This window comes from Calonectris borealis, chromosome 12 (assembly GCF_964195595.1).
Source record: "Calonectris borealis chromosome 12, bCalBor7.hap1.2, whole genome shotgun sequence".
Lineage (NCBI taxonomy): Eukaryota > Metazoa > Chordata > Aves > Procellariiformes > Procellariidae > Calonectris > Calonectris borealis.
Genome location: NC_134323.1, coordinates 11271463 through 11288004, shown reverse-complemented (window position 1 = coordinate 11288004; position 16542 = coordinate 11271463).

The following is a 16542-nucleotide window of genomic DNA, read 5'->3' as shown; positions in this document are numbered from 1 at the left end:
TTCCTTTCAGCATAGTTTCCAAATGATAAACACCTGTAGTTAAAAAAAAAAAAACAAACAACACAACAACCCCCACATTTTGAGTCTAAAATGGCAAATCGATGCAAATGTTTCCATGTGTAAACTGCAGAGAAGTGACAAAAGGCTTAGCAATTTAAGCTAGCAGGAATATGACGTTGAAAACATACACTGCATGTCAGGGGCAACCTTAGAAGCTGCATATCAGAAATGTTACATGCTGTGAATTTATGAGATACTTCATATAAACTGAAAAGTTAGGGGAATAATGAGTTTCAGAAGTGGCCCATGGCTAGGTGATAGCAAGTAAAATGTAATGTTCATTTCCAGAAAGGGCCTTGAAGTGTATTGATGTGGATGGGTCTACAGCTGGATTTGGAGGGGACTTGGTAAAATTGCCTGGTAAAATTGTAGCAACTTTTTGCAAGTTCACTTCCTCCCTTTTGTTAATGATTGTATATTGTTTCATAGGGATAGGAGATGCTTTTGAAATATTGACAAATAAGTATTCAAGAGATGGATTTAGCCATCCTTTCAATAGGCATTATTTCATCTCTACTTTTACTTTGTTACTTTGATTCCTTGAATTATGAAGCTCTGCTTAATTGTGTGAAGTTTTAAGACACTTCAAATCTTATCCTACAGTCTGTGGGTTGGTAAGATAACTTTGGTATGATTTTGGTAAGACTTCTTTTTAAAAGAAATTGCTGTGGGGAAAATGCAAGGATACAACCTATCTTCTTAACACCTACTAAAATATATTTCATTTAAAAAAAAAAAATTGAGGCTGCGTAGTACTCACAATGTCAAATGTAGTAGTAGCAATAATAGTAGCAGCTTCTTCCAGCTTTTTCCGCCCTATTACATGGAGCCTCTTCATCGAAATGTGATTATTTTTCATGGACCCTGTTCCTTTAAAAGCTTAGTTTCCACTTCTGTATTTGTCATAGTTTAATTAACCAGTTATCTGAATTGAATCACTCTTGTAGATACAGAACTCTCACCCTCCTTTTTCCAATCAAAATATGCTAGGATCTGATATGTCTGGATTAAAAATACTGGGTTGATAATGAGTAATGGTCTCCATACACTCTGTTATTCTTCTCTGTTATAATTAAAGCTGGACTAAGTTAAAGATTTCATTCTCTGTGTAAGTATGATTGTACAACAAAAACAGATTTAGATTTTACACTTTTACATTGATTTGAAAGGCTTCTTAATTCACAAAGTTCTTTTCATATTTTTCATTTTCATTGCTTTCAAGTTGAAGGAGACATGAAACCAAATGAAATTTGGATAAGGCAACTATCCTTGAGTGGTAGAGATGACACACTTGTATTGAGCATAATATGTTCAGTATGTTGATGTTTTTGTAGAAGTTTATACAAAATTGCTTCGTAATTACTGTAAATATGTACAGAATGTCAGTGGCATGAGTTTTATAGTAAACATTATAAGCTTAATTTAAGAGAGTAATACGTAGTCTAGAAACACCAAGTAAATTTAGAGCTACATCAGCAAAGATGCTATCTTGAAGTAAATATATGCAAAGTACACACACTTTTTTGTGTACACTTTTAAAGTAAGAGAAATCTACATGTAGTAACTTGCCTATAAGGTGTCTGTTTATTCTTTGTGGCCTCAATCTCAAACTTTTTTCAGTCATCAAGATTAATTATTAGGCTTATTTTCATTTATGACTTGTACAGCAATGAGTTATATAGTTGTCAATAAAAAATTCAATTTAGCCCATGAGTTTTCTACACTTTGTGCCTGGCTGTTCCAAAACTATTCCAAAAGCTTTATAATTTTCGCATTATTATAATATATTATATAAATGGGGTCCCTGAATGTCCTGAGTGGAGATTAAATAAGCTGCTTCATAGCTCTATGTAAAACAGAAGTGAATCTTGCATGGAGCACTGGTTGGAATGGAGGCCTTGGCTTGTACACCGCTTCCTGGGTGAACAGAGACCAAGAATACTGTGTGAGCACTTTGAGTGGCACGTGAAGAAGTAGGGTTTTTTCTTTTATATTTTGCTTAAGTTTTAGGTCTTGGCAGCCTGGAGGTGGTCTTTATCTATTGTGAGGTACATCCACCATAAAAAAAGTGAAATTTGCAGTAGCATTGCAACACTATTGGCAACTAGGTATTTTTCTGTCATCTTTATAGACTGCAACACATGAGCCTGGACTTATTTTTCTAATTCTTTTTGGATGACAGAATCTGTTTCATATTGTCTGTATCTGCATACTAGGTTTATCTGCTCATAGCTGTTCTGTTTCTGGGAAAAAAGTGCAGAGTGTATAAAATACAGTTGCTTATCACATAAAAAATGAAGTTTTGGGAATTTCTCAGTTAGAAAATGGTGGAAGAATTTGCCTATATTTACCTAGTGCATATATAGTGGCTACTTTGATTTATCAGGCTGGCATCTTGGGACTCCTTACTGTGAAATGGAGCCTCACACAGGGGACATTTTGATCCTCTAAATACAGAAGTTTGCAAACCTGGTATATAATGTATGAAAATACAGAGAGTAAGGGAAGAGTGGTAAGAACACTGTATAGGAAAAAATGATGCTGTGTTATTTGTTTATTAAATAGGACTATATTATATTCTGAGAGAAGATATTGCAGATGGATTAAGTATTATTAGAAGTACTGAAAAATTATATGGGGAATAATGAACACTCCATTGCTTCATTTAGAGAAGCAACACAATAGAACGTGATAGATATATAAAGATAATAAATAGTATAAAGAAAATAAATTACACTTTAAATATGTTTCTTCTACCATCAGACTAATTAGATATTCAGTGAAGTTGAATGGTTGCATTTTCAAAACAGGTAAGGCAAGTTTTAGGATTTTTTTTTTTTTTTTAAAATATATGTATGTGTAATTAGCCTCTGGAACTTGTTGCTACAAGATATTGTAGAAAACAAAAACTTTGTAAGAGTTAAAAGAAAAAATTAAATTTTTGTATATGTAGAGAGAACATGTACAGCTGTTCCAGATAGAATTAGAGATGTGTTAACAATATGAAATGTCAATGTTTTTAGTATTGAGGAAAACATTGATAGAACTTGCAAAGAATTCCATACCATAAGACATCATGCTCAGTATATAAGCTGGGAGGAGTTGGTCGGGGGGCAGTGACCGCTGCTCAGGGACTGGCTGGGCAGCGGTCAGCGGGTGGTGAGCAATTGCATTGTGCATCACTTGCTTTATATATTCTTTTGTTATTATTATTATTACTACTACTACTATTTTACTTTATTTCAATTATTAAACTGTTCTTATCTCAACCCACAAGTTTTCTCACTTTTACTTTTCCGATTCTCTCCCCCATCCCACCAGAGGGGGGCGGTGAGCAAGCGGCTATGTGGTGCTTAGTTGCTGGCTGGGGTTAAACCACGACAGAGGTTTAGATTGGAATGTCCTTTGAGGTGATTGTGCTTACCTGCTGTCAGAACCAGAACGTCGTATACCCTTTTGTATAGTTAGAGTTAGTTATCTTTTTTGTTATAGCCTCAGAGTTCTTTGTGCTTTGTCACTGAGGTATTAAAACTGAGCAGAATTTATATTAATTAGGTGGTTTATTTTGCATTACACAGCCTTTTCTACTACAGAATTAGGCAAGTTCTGTATTAAGTGATATTTCAGCTGCAACAATGACATCTAGGGGCTGATTTATATTAATTTAATTTAGATACGTATCTCCTATTTTTTGAGAAGATGGTTACTAATATGTTTACTAAATCTAAATTATTAGTGTTTGCTAAAAAGCTGTACATCTGATATATGCCATATATTCAAAGAATAGCCATGACATTTTTAACTTATTTTTTGTGTTTTGTTTTTCCTTGTTCTGTCTTTTAATTATTTTAGTACTGCTAACACTGCAAATCAGTGAATTTCTCTCATTCCTCTAGACCTTGTTTTTTTTCATGATGTTATCAAATGATGAGATTTTTTTCACTCTATACTTACATATACTTTTCTGTGAATTAAAGGGAAATCTCTTTGACTCTGCTTTCTCATATGACTTATTCTGTCTCCTAAAATCACATCTACTTTATTTTGTACAGGAAATGAGACCAAAAATCCCTGTATTCAATCCCCTGCTTCCCCCAGCTTTACGGGTGTGTAGATTTAGGCTGGACTCCAGATTTAAACCCTATTATTCAGGGCCATCTCTAAGCTATATGTAAATCCAATTTTATGTGTGCAAGTAAGTGTATACGTAAAATACATAATTGCAATTTAGAGATGATTTAACAGCATCTGAGCTATTATTTGCAAACTTACTTTCTTTCCCTTGAATATCAGTTATTTGACCATAAGTCACTTATTTGGAATGACTTTTTACAGAAAAAAAAAAATCTGTATTTCTTTCTCACCTGCTTCTTCACTTATATTTACAGCTTTTTCTCAGGAATAAGAGAATATAATTCTTTGCAAAATGCCCCTCATGCCATTCTGTGGAATATATTGTACTATCTTTAACATACTGACTTTTCATTGGTATTGAGAAGACAAGACCTAAATAAGAACTCTTGGGTATAAGAAATAAGGAAATGCTCATCTTTTTCCTTAGATATTTCCTTAAAATTTTGAAGTCATGTTTGTGGTTTTGGGAGAGTGTTACTGACTTAAGCAGAGAATTTGGAGTCATAGAATTTATATAGCTGGAGAAAAGAGAGAAACAAACAGAACTGAAAAAAGCAAAATTAAACCCTAAATATTAGATGCTCTAAAATGTAAAATTTATAGCTATATTTTTCATAGAACCTGCCAGTCAGTTGTTAGGAGGCACTCAATTTAAAAGAATGTGAAAAACCATTTGACATGAGATTGCTGGTGATATACTAAGAGTAGAAGCTAGGGTAAGGTAACTTCCTTCTGTCGTGGTTTAACCCGTCAGGCAGCTAAACGCCACACAGCCGTTTGCTCGCTCCCCCTCAGTGGAATGGGGAAGAGAATCGGAAAAAAGGTAAAACTTGTGGGTTGAGATAAAGGCAATTTAATAGGACAGAAAAGGAAGGGAAAATAATAATAATGATAGAAGAACATACAAAACAAGTGATGCACAATGCAATTGCTCATCCCCTGACTGATGCCTAGCCAGTTTCTGAGCAGTGGCAGTGCTCCCCTCCCCCCAGTTTTTTGTTCAGCGTGATGTCATATGGTATGGAATATCCCTTTGGCCAGTTTGGGTCAGCTGTCCTGGCTACTCTCCCTCCCAGCTTCTTGTGCATCTCCAGCCTCCTCGCTGGCAGGGCAGTATGAGAAGCTGAAAAGTCGTTGACTCTGTGTCAAGCACTGCTCAGCAACAACTAAAACATTAGTGTGTTATCAACATTATTCTCATCCTAAATCCAAGACACAGTACTATACCAGCTACCAGGAAGAAAATTAACTCTATCCAAGCCAAAACCAGGACACCTTCATAGCTTTTCTGGTATGTAAGGAAGAAACTACAAGCCGGTGAGCTGAAAATAGCTCACCTTGGCTCAAATCAAGGTACTGAAATGTTCTCTACAATAAACAAAGGTGTATTTCTGATACAACTATACCAACGGGAACTCTTTCCTATAGAAGTTATACCGGCACAGCAATTCTTTTCACAACTTCTGTATCTGCTGGTTTCATCTGTGAAGTAAAGTGAAAGCTTATTTCTGTCAGTGATGTTGGCAAAACATAATTATAACTGCATTCTATATTAAATCTTACATAAAAATGTCACCAAAAATCACATCCCTAACTACTATTAGTACGTTAGTAGATGATTTTTACAGACTTGGTCAAAGTGTCACAATGGACATATTTGTCTCTCATTGGAAGGTCTGCAGTGAGTGTAAAGCAGAAGGGGATAAATCTGAGCTGTAGTTGAGTGTGAATAGGACTGGAGGAAGGCTGAAACAGGAGAGAAAGATTTATAAAATTCTTAAAAAGTAAGTAACAACTCTTTTAATCTATATTTTTGCCTATATAACACTGTCATTTTATGATTCTGTATTGAAAGGGAGTGGGTTTGCAATGGTGACTGAAGGTAGTAGGATGCATTATGACTTGAAGAAATGCTTCAAACACCAGTGTTCTCCTTTGAAAAATTTTATAGTTCATATTTTGAGTCAAAATATGGAATTGGATCCTCTGAAATCAGGGCACTGCAGGAGAAATTGTTAGGGGATGGGCTACAATTTGTTGATTCTTTGGACTTGATTCTACAGTGAGCTGGGGCAATGAAAGCCTCTGAGAGTCAACAGAATCTAATTTTCCCGTTAGCCTGTCCCTTTAGCAGTTTAAAGTTCTCTACAGTTGTGGGAACGATATTGCCCGCTGGTAGGTGACAACTGGACCTTACTGCCATCTTTTTCTTTTTTTTGTGAAATGATAAATTAGTAGGTGTGATTCTTAAGAGGTGTTTTGCCATTTTCTTCAAAAGACCCAGGGCTTCTCCTAGCCCTTAAGAATATGCAGTTTTCTTATGTCTATATTAATATAAAGGCAGTGTGGTCTGTGTACATGTACTGAGGACAGATCTGTTTTAAATTAGTTAAAATCATAAGGAAAGTTTGGATTGGTTTTTACTGCTGAATTGGCCATGGGGAAATTCTGCTTAGAATAGGGACAAAAATTATTTAGCTATACAGAAAATGTCAAGGCAGTTCATAGACACTTGCCACATGAGGTACTATATTTTAATGTCCATTATTATTTTCCCTTTTTATTACTTTGCATAGGTACTGATATTTTTGCCAGCTCTTACTCCAAACAGTGCTTTCTTAGGTATGTAATCCAATTAAGGGAGTGTAGAATGTGATTTATTACTGGCAGTTGTAGCAAGGGGAGTCATATGCACAAAAGACTCCTACAACAATGACAGCAAACTACCACTCTTTTTTTCTTGTTACAGTCAGTGAAAATACAGAAATGTCCTTTGCATTCTTAAGAGAAATTAGCTGTACGTGAAGTGTTGCATTATAGCAGGTACATACTGATCCCAGTTGTTACATCTGCCATTCATATATGCCCCAGTGACTGTCCTTGGTGTGTGTTTTACACATTCAAGAGAATTCATTTGTGAATGATAAGCTGCAGTAAGACTGGAATCAGATCCTACATTACATAAATTAATATTTCACATGTAAAAGGAGATCCCCTAAAAAGAATTGGACTCCCTGGGGTTCTAATATAGCTAATATTCTTGTAACTGATGTAATTGCTAATTTTTTTTTTTTTTTACAGTTGTAGTTAAAAGGCATTACTTTTTCCTCCTTGTTAAACCAGTCATCTTAGACTAAAATACACTAATTTCTGGTGCAAGAAAGAACTTCTAGAGGATGTACTACATGCTAGCTCCCAAAGGATAAAATACCATCAAAAATTTGTAAATCCAGTCAGGTGTGAAACCCTGGCATATCCATGACTTAAATTTCAGTATCAGTTACCAATATAGTCTAGAATAAAGGCATTAAGGTTTCCTGCTTAGCATGGAAACTGGATAACTTAAATCAAAAAATAAAAAGCACTTTTGACTACTTCTCATATCATTAAAGGGCATTGTGTACCAGTCCTCTGTCCTTCAGTGAATGGTCTGGCAACTTCCCTTATGTTCCATAGGTTGACCTCCTCCTGCAGACTACTTGAAGTGCAATCTGTTTTTTGCCAAATGGGATTAGGAAGGGGTTTTTAATCAAGCACATAGGTGCTTGAGATGGGTTTTAAGCAGTAGATTGTAATTTTAGAGTGTGACAAGTTCAGTGTAGCCATCATGTTAATATAACCTTGATAAATTTTGCAAAATTTATATAGCTGACCACATATTTGTCATGTGTATGATGGTGTGAGGCTTCTGTTATGCTCCTGTAGAACTTTTAGGAGTACAAACTTATCTAATTTCTGAGCATCCATGCAAACACACAACACTGCAGATGTTTCATAGTACCCAATAAATACATTGTTCCAGTTTTCTTCATTAAAATATTTATTTGGCCTCCAAAACCTTAAATAAGAAAATTTACACAACTTTCCTACCTGTGCTACAGAACTTATTGTGCACTTGTTCCCTCAAAATACATATTAAAATACTAACATAAATGTGACAAATGGGAGTTCTTCACCCTACTGTGATTTTCATCTGAAGGTTTAAAAAAGCAACAAACAAACAAAACGCCTGGAAAGGTACTGGACCAAATTTTTAATTCCCTTTTCAATTTTACTAAGTCAAATTCTTGTTCATGAGTTTGTGTAAAATTAGGACCTCGTGGTTTGACTCGCTTCATGAGCATTCCTTGGCATCCAAAGATTTTTTTCTCTTACTATGCGTGCATGCAGGTCTGCAGGTACCGCGTGTATGCGCTTCCATGTACACAGAGACATAAAATTATATTTTCATTGCAAATACTCATGTATAATCTGCACACAGTGAACATCGAACAACTACATGAAAACAAAGGAGTCTGTTCATTCTTAGTTATTGAATCTTGCTACTGTTTATTAGATAGGAGTAGACCGAAATGAACCATCACACTTATCTGTAGTGACCTTGAGGTGGCAGCAGCATTACATTCAATTCTGCCATACACCAAGTCCATTAAAGGTGAAAGTAAAATTTGCAATAAATCAAAATAATACTGATTGTTATAATTTTATTACAAGAGCATTAAGTCAATAAAACTTATCTGAAATGTCATTTGCATTGTATACAATTTTTACTAGTTACCAAGTATGTTTTAAAAGCATGTTTAAAGCAACCAAATGAAGAAATCGGTCATAAATTGTTGGAAACCTGGGACTTGTCTAATGGTGTAGTAAAACTAAAGTCTGTTTTGATCTCTTATATTGTAAAAGACTGTTTCTTAAAGCATTTGTTAGTACAATAATGTCTTGTGTCTTGACTAACTATATTTAATGTCCTAATGTCTGATTAAATATTTTCCTGCAACTTGTCAGGTCCTTTTTCATTCATGATTTTATGTAGGAAGGTCATCTAATTATATGACACCCTTTCAGTGAAGGAGAATGTGTTTGTTTCTTTTAATAATGAGGAATAATGAAACTTATTTATGTTGGAAGTCAGAGAAATTTATTGGAGAATTACAACATGAGAAACATGAAAATTAAAAAAAACCTTTTAATAGCATATTCATTACCAAGAAGCTTGCAGGTAATGAAATAGTTGTTTGAAAGCCAGTATATTGGGTGATATAATATTGCTCATGTCAGTTTTCAGGACATGGTTATTATGCATTTCTATGTTGTCAATTACTATTAGGTTACTAAATTGTTATTAGCTAATTAGTCACAACATGAGGCATTAGAAGAAAAGGTTAAAAGCTGTGTTTTTACAAACTTCTAAGACAACTTCTAGTTGGGAAGCCAGTTGGTGTGTAGTAATACTTCACAACGATCTTGCCATGTGGGTTGCATTGCCGCTCAGGTATTGCTGCCCTGCAAGGCTAACACAAGTTTGGACTAGAAGTCAAAAGAGATAGCTATTATACAACTTAATGATGTTGAAGAACCAACATTCAAAAGTAGTTACCCTAACAAATGCAGAAAAATGATGTTAGTGATGTATTCATACATCAGTTAAAAACTGATTTGAAGGAAACCCTTTATGTAACTGCTGCTAAAGGAGTCCCAATAACAGATTAAAGATAGCTTATGTTATAGTTAAAATAATTCAGTGGTAATTTAATGAAAAATAAGGTTATATTGATTATTTAAGTTTTGGGTTTATTTAATCTTTAGGGTTTTATGTTTATACCAAGATATGATATTTAGACCTGTTTACCCTTATATTCTTTACCCATGTCTCACTTGTTTTGTTTGTTGACCAGTTGTACCTTGACAGCTTCTTCAACTCCTCATGAAATACAAATAGTAAATATAAACAAGTACAGAAGTATATAAACAAGTACATAAACAAAAATATAAATAGAAGTTGAATTATAGCTTCAGAATGATGTGTTATTAGATTTAAAAAGCAGATGGAGAATCACAAGCCAAACAGAGATTACGACTCATGAATGCTGTTTGGGCCATGCCAGTGGTTACTAAAGCCAATACAAATACTATTACTTCACTAAGACATAGATCTGGTCTTTTACTTCTTCTGATTCCTACAGTAGTTTTCTCTTTGTCACACTTTGCTGTTTCTTAAGCTAATTTCTATGATTTTACAAAATTTCCAAAGGTATGAATGCAGTGAGTGACAAAGCAGCAGAATAACTGAGGTATTCCTGTGAGGAATGTAATTCACTGTGATCCTCTTTCTTCTTTCTTTCTGATTTGAACTTTATGGTTCTTTATCATCAAAATATATTTACCTCAGAAATAAAAGTAAGGCAATAATATATATGAGCTGAACATAGTTAACACGGAAACTAACCTAATTTCTTAGCAACATATAGAAATGAGGTTTAGAGGGTACCCCTCACCTCTGTAGGTCAGGAACCTAGATTATCTCAAAAGCAGAGATGTGCTTTTTGTTTGTATTTAGAGCACCATAAACACACATTTTGTTGGAGAAATAAAAAAATTACAATTGTCACAGTGGGGGCTCTTTGTAAGAATACAAAATTCAAATAAATAGGTTGCCCTCAACTTCAGTGGGAGAAGAATCTATTATAGATGTTGCAGAATATTCCAGAGATTTTGACCTGGAGCCGGTATTTTAGGATTTATTGAAGTGTTAGTTTAACATTTGCCTAATGTTTGTGCACTAATGTTAAGCGAGACCTTGTTGTAAGACCTTGTTGTCCTGAAATCACAACATTGCTGTCTTAAAATAGTACCATTGCTATACTGAAATGGAAAGTACCTGATGTGATCAGTCTCTTCCGGTTAAGCTTGTAGGGTCTGATAAAGGGTATTTTATTATTTCGTGGAATAATTTGTATAGCAAAGAATATGTTGCAAACTGTTCAGTTAGCAATACTACTGTTCGGTAAAATCACATTACCTAGAACATTAAAACAATCATTCTAAAATATGACTTATAATGATTTGAACATGTTTGTAAAAAATAGATGACCATTGTACATTTACAGTTGACACAGAGGTCCCTAATGTCAAGAAAGCACTCTTGACCTTGATGGGTAGTTGCAATTCCATTTAAATCAATTGCCAGTACAAGTCAAATGAAGTTCTTATGGCTGTCTAGTGTGCACTTCCCTGTTCTTCTGACATTATTGTTCTACTCCAAGTCGTTCTTCAATCTTTTAACAGCTGAAAGGGACCTGCATTCTGCAGCTTTATGGGAAAAGAGCACTAAGTTGTACTTCTCTGTGTTTTGAAAGATTCCACTCTTTTTCACTGACTTTATTTCCAAGCTAACTAAGCAAACTACATCCTTTTCTACATAAAATAGAATACTTGGTCTGTTGCTGGCAAAGCCAAATATTTCACTATTACAGTGAATATAGAATGCATTTTCTGTGCCTACAATTTTACTGGTCATTCATTTAGATAAAAAAGAAACTGATCTTTTAACTCTGAAAGCTGGAGATCTCATTGTTAGTTTAGCCTTATTAAAAGCTTTCACTATATTAAACATGATATATTCTAAACGTAATTTACATTAAAAATGATGGTGAATACAATTTTTGGGGTGTTTTGTGGGGTGGAAGAGAAAGGGACACAGCAACTTAGAAAAAAAACTTGAAAATTTATCCTGTGTTTCCTTATTTCTTCGAAGGATTTTGCTAAAATTGGAGATGAATATACGAAAAGTGATATGAATTTGTTAAACATTTTGGACAAAAGAGAAAATCCTTGGATATACAGCAGTTTCTAAAAATATCTGGGTTTTGCATTATTAACTTACTTGTAATGTTTTCACTCTTCTAAGTGAATTTAAGTGTCTACCTTTTGACAAGTGGGAATATTAAAAGGTCACATCGTGGCACAGAGTTTACAAGACTGAATAAAACCAACTACAGATACTTTCTCAAAGACAGATAATACAAACTATGGCTAATCCTCTCCAGTCCCCCCAAACCTCTTTCATAAGTAGTCCAAACTTTCATAAGATCCTGTATTGATGAGAATAATAGAAAAACTTAATTTGACTGGTATGTTAGCATTAAATACATACAACAACTAATAAGAATTGATAATGAAAAAAGTGATTCTGGTTGCCAGTGGAACCTGGCTGGAATAGTATTAACAGGTTGCTGCAATTAATGCAAAACTAATCACCAATCCTCCATGGAGAAATGCAAATTGCAAGTTGTTAGAAGGCCTGTTCTGTTCAATAGGATTTGCATTGCTGCTAATCCACTTAGCAGCATCTCATGTTTCTCTGTTGAGGTGTTTTTTTAGGAAGTAATGAAGTATTATTCCTTTCTAGAGATTCTATGGATTTCTTTAGTTTCTATATTTTGACTCTTCTGGTTTTACTAAATATGTAAGTATGTTTGCCTGCTTTTCCTTCCCCATTCCCATGGGCTCAGATCAAAGTAAGTGGCCCTATTTTGCTCATTTTCCTAAGCCCCTGGAAACTGTATTATATAAAGCTATAGCTATAGAATTGACCACTTGTCATACATGAAATGCATTAAATATACTATCCTCTGTGCAATTGAAATTCAAAGATTCTGCTGTATCTGATGTTCCAGCCATCTGCTGGTGGGCAAGAATAGCTGCATAAAACCTGCGTTTGTTTCCTGTCTTTCAGTGTTAAACACAACATGAAACAAACCTTTGTGCTTTGTGTTTTAATTAATTCATTTAAAAGTAGTCATAGACAACATTGTTTTGTTAAGTGGTCTTTTACTCCTCCTTACAGTATATATGCTTGCCAGCAGTCCACAGGAGGAAATGTATCAGCTATGGGTTGGTCTGTTCCTCAACAAAGAAACTTGTCCCTAAGCCTGGGTATTCAAATACCGTGACTTAATTTCTGAAGAGAGTAGCTATGCTGAATGGAGAGAGGTAGCATGTGTCCTTATGATATTGGTAGTATCATAGGAAGACACGTTTGAAGGAAGACACTGAATCGCATTTACCTCCCCTTGAAAGAAATGACAAAATCGTAACATTTGTCTTTAATTCACCGGAGAAGCAAGTACTGGCTTAGTGTAGAAATGAAGAACATTGGAACACTAATGCTTGGTCATACAAACCCAGTTTTAATGGCAGTGTAAATATCATTGCTTTTAATTAATTATGAAGGGATAATTCCCTTCAGAGCAAGTGTAACGTGTTATAGGTAAATTTTGTATATAAAAAGACAATGTTATTAAAATTGAATGTTTGACAAATATTTTGACCAAAAGTACATATAATTTGGTCAGTGTTTGTTTTTTTTTCACCAAGTGTTATGTTTTGTTGCCACTTTGAAGCTAAAGAGCCAAAACATACAAGGTTATGAAATCTCTTATCTTCTGTATACCTTTGAATGTTTGACCTTTTATCATATAATATAGTCTTTTCATACATTGAAGATTTTGATCCAGATATGCAACCAAACAAGAACAATTTACAGAAAAAGAAATAATTTTGGTTTGTGCAGCCTTTTACTCTGACACGAAAGCCATTTCTAAAAAAAAGCCATCTGCTGCTTTATTGTTTGATATCAGTGGCAGAATAATGTCAGATTTTAATATCATACTGCTTGGCTATGTACTGCACTAATTTGTTCTGTGACATCAATGAATCAAAGTAGAGTTCCTGATAGAAGAACATCAAAAGGAAATTAATCTCCCTGTGATAGTATTAATAATTTCAGAATGGACGTGTTTTGCTCAATTATTGTAGCCATTGAAAGCTGTATTTTTGTGGACTGTTAGATCAATATCACAACTGCTACACAAATCGAATGTGTAAGAACGAGACTGGTTCTCTTCAGTAGCCAGCCAGGAGTGTCATTACTTACTGATGGACAAGAAGTTTACTGAATCTTCTTGGTTGAATTTTTTGCTTTCTTAAGGAAAGGAGACATGGAGGTGTGAAATTGGTGGGGAAGGGAGAAAACTGGAAAAAAAAATGTCACTTTTCAATATGTTGGGGAAGATGGGGCCTGGCATTAAAGGTAGCATCAGCAGAGCTTGTAACTGTGTGATACTGGAAGAAATTTAGTGCAAATGGAGGCTAATTGGTAATAAATTTCAGGGATACTAAGTGCATCTCGGGAAAAGAAATGTGTAAAAGTATAGCATACTGGAGGTGTCATAATGTGTATTCAGCACAATACTGTGTTTTTTAAAAAGTATTTTATTAGTTTCCTCTTTTTTTTTGTTTTATATATAAGCCTTTTGTTTTATATATAAGCCTTTATATATAAAGATGAATATGTTTATTAGAAAGCATGTTTCTTTACGTAGCCTTCCCAAATATCCATACAGTTTCATTCACATCTTTCCCTACAAATAGATACAGATATATACAGGATTTAACACAATAAAAGAAATTGAGCATTTGTAGATATATATCCTTCCAATGCTTACACAATTCAAGAGTAGAAGAAAGGGTTGCTACAGTAAAGCATGCCTGTTGTAATTACACAGCATGATACCCACAAACAGACTAGGACTATATTTAGGGTTATAGTGTGCTGAGAATAGAACTAAACGAGTACAGAGGCCCAAATGTGTCACTGAAATAAATATTGGCTGTATGGATGTGTGATCAAAATATCCAAATATATCAGAGACTGACTGCAGAACTTAAAGTCAATAATAATCCGGGTAGGGATAAGATTTCAAATAAATCTAGTATTCCCTTCTTTTTGTATTTACTGCCTTTAACTTTCCCCCCTTTTTTGTCATGTTCCCTCCTCAACTGCCAGTCAGTAGTGTTCATTAGCCTGGGGATGTGTGAGTTGACCTTGGGCTGCAGCCAGCCGCACACCTGGCTGCTCTCTTATCTCCCTCCTCCACAGGACAGGGAGAAAATAAGATGAAAAAGCTCGTGGGTCAAGATAAAGACTGGGAGATCACTTACCAATTACCAGCATGGGCAAATCAAACTTGACTTGGGGAAAATTAATTTAATTTATTGCCAAATAAAATAGATTTGCATGGTGAGAAAAAAAGACAAAATTAAAACAACACGTTCCTACCCTCCCCTCCTCTTCTTCCCTGGCTCAACTTCACTCCTTCCTTCCTAACTCGTCTACCCACCCCAGCCCCAACCAGGACAGGGGTTTGCGAATGGCAGGTTGTGGTCAGTCGATAACAGTTCATCTCCTTCCTCCTTACACTTTTCCCCTGCTTCAGCATTGGTCTCTCCACAGGCAGCAGTTCCTTCAGGAAATATCTGCCTTCTCTGGCATGGGGCCCTCCATGGGCTGCAGTTTGGGTGCTCCCCTGTGGTTTCTCCACAGGCTGCAGGGGAATCCCTGCTCTGGCCCCTGGAACACCTCCTCCACGCCCTTCTCCTCCTCACTTGGTGCTCGCAGGGCTGTTCCTCACGCTTTTCCTCACACTTTTCCTCACACTGTCCCCTCGCTGCCGGGCAGCGTTTTGCCCTTTCTCAAACACGTTTCCACAGAGGCGCCACCAGCGTCGCTGAGGGGCTCAGCTGTGCCCTGCGCTGGGGCGGCTGCAGAACCGGCTGGAACCGGCTGGAACCGGCTGTGTTTTGGTGCGTGGCAGCCCCGACCTCTCCTCACAGAGCCCAGCCCTGCAGCCACCCGCAAGAAAACCTGGACACGGACACCCGACACAGTGTACTAATTAGCTTTGTACTAATCAGCTTTGTACTAATCATCTCTTCATTTCTTTATTCATGTAAGACTGCCACTGATATTAATGAGCTTTGTTTTTGTCTAGGAAGATGCAGTGACTTTTTTTTATGATTCCATAAAATTCCTAACAAGACTGACTTACTTTCTTCTAGATCAGCACTGTGAGAATGAGGGCTTTTTTCTGCATTGACTGAGATAAAATCAGATGCTTTTACAGTATCTCCATCTGATATACTGTAATAATATCTTGCATTAAGGACAGTAGATGGGAGAGCAGACAGTACAGTAGAAAGGCTTCCACTGAATGTCAGTAGAAACCTTGTGAGGATCAATGCAAATCTAACCATCAGCATCTCCGTTCTAGTCTCTTCTTCACCACCTCCTTTGCTTTCCCTTCTGCCCAAGGTAGACTTTCAAAGGGAAACCAATTTAAAAGGTGGTTGATAGTATGACATTTGAAGGAACTGCTTCACAACATTACAGATTCAGAGTACACCATTTTGAGCACTGCAAATGTGCTGTTTGGATTGTCCTCGCCTGTTTCAAGGGTAACGAAGAAAGCAATGACAGGAAAACTGTGAAGTAATCCTCCTGTAAGCATTGAAGAAGAGCTTGCTCCCAATTTCTGTCATGGAAATTAAAGGAAACCTTCCTATACTAGGGGATAGAAAAGTTTGTCCCTTTGTGGTTTTGCACACAAATCCCAAGGGTCCACTTTATCTGCAGAAGTCAGATTTTTTTTTTTTTAATAATTTTTTTTCTCTTTCTACACATGCATGTTCTAAATAGCATAGGCCTTTGGCACATTATAAGAATGA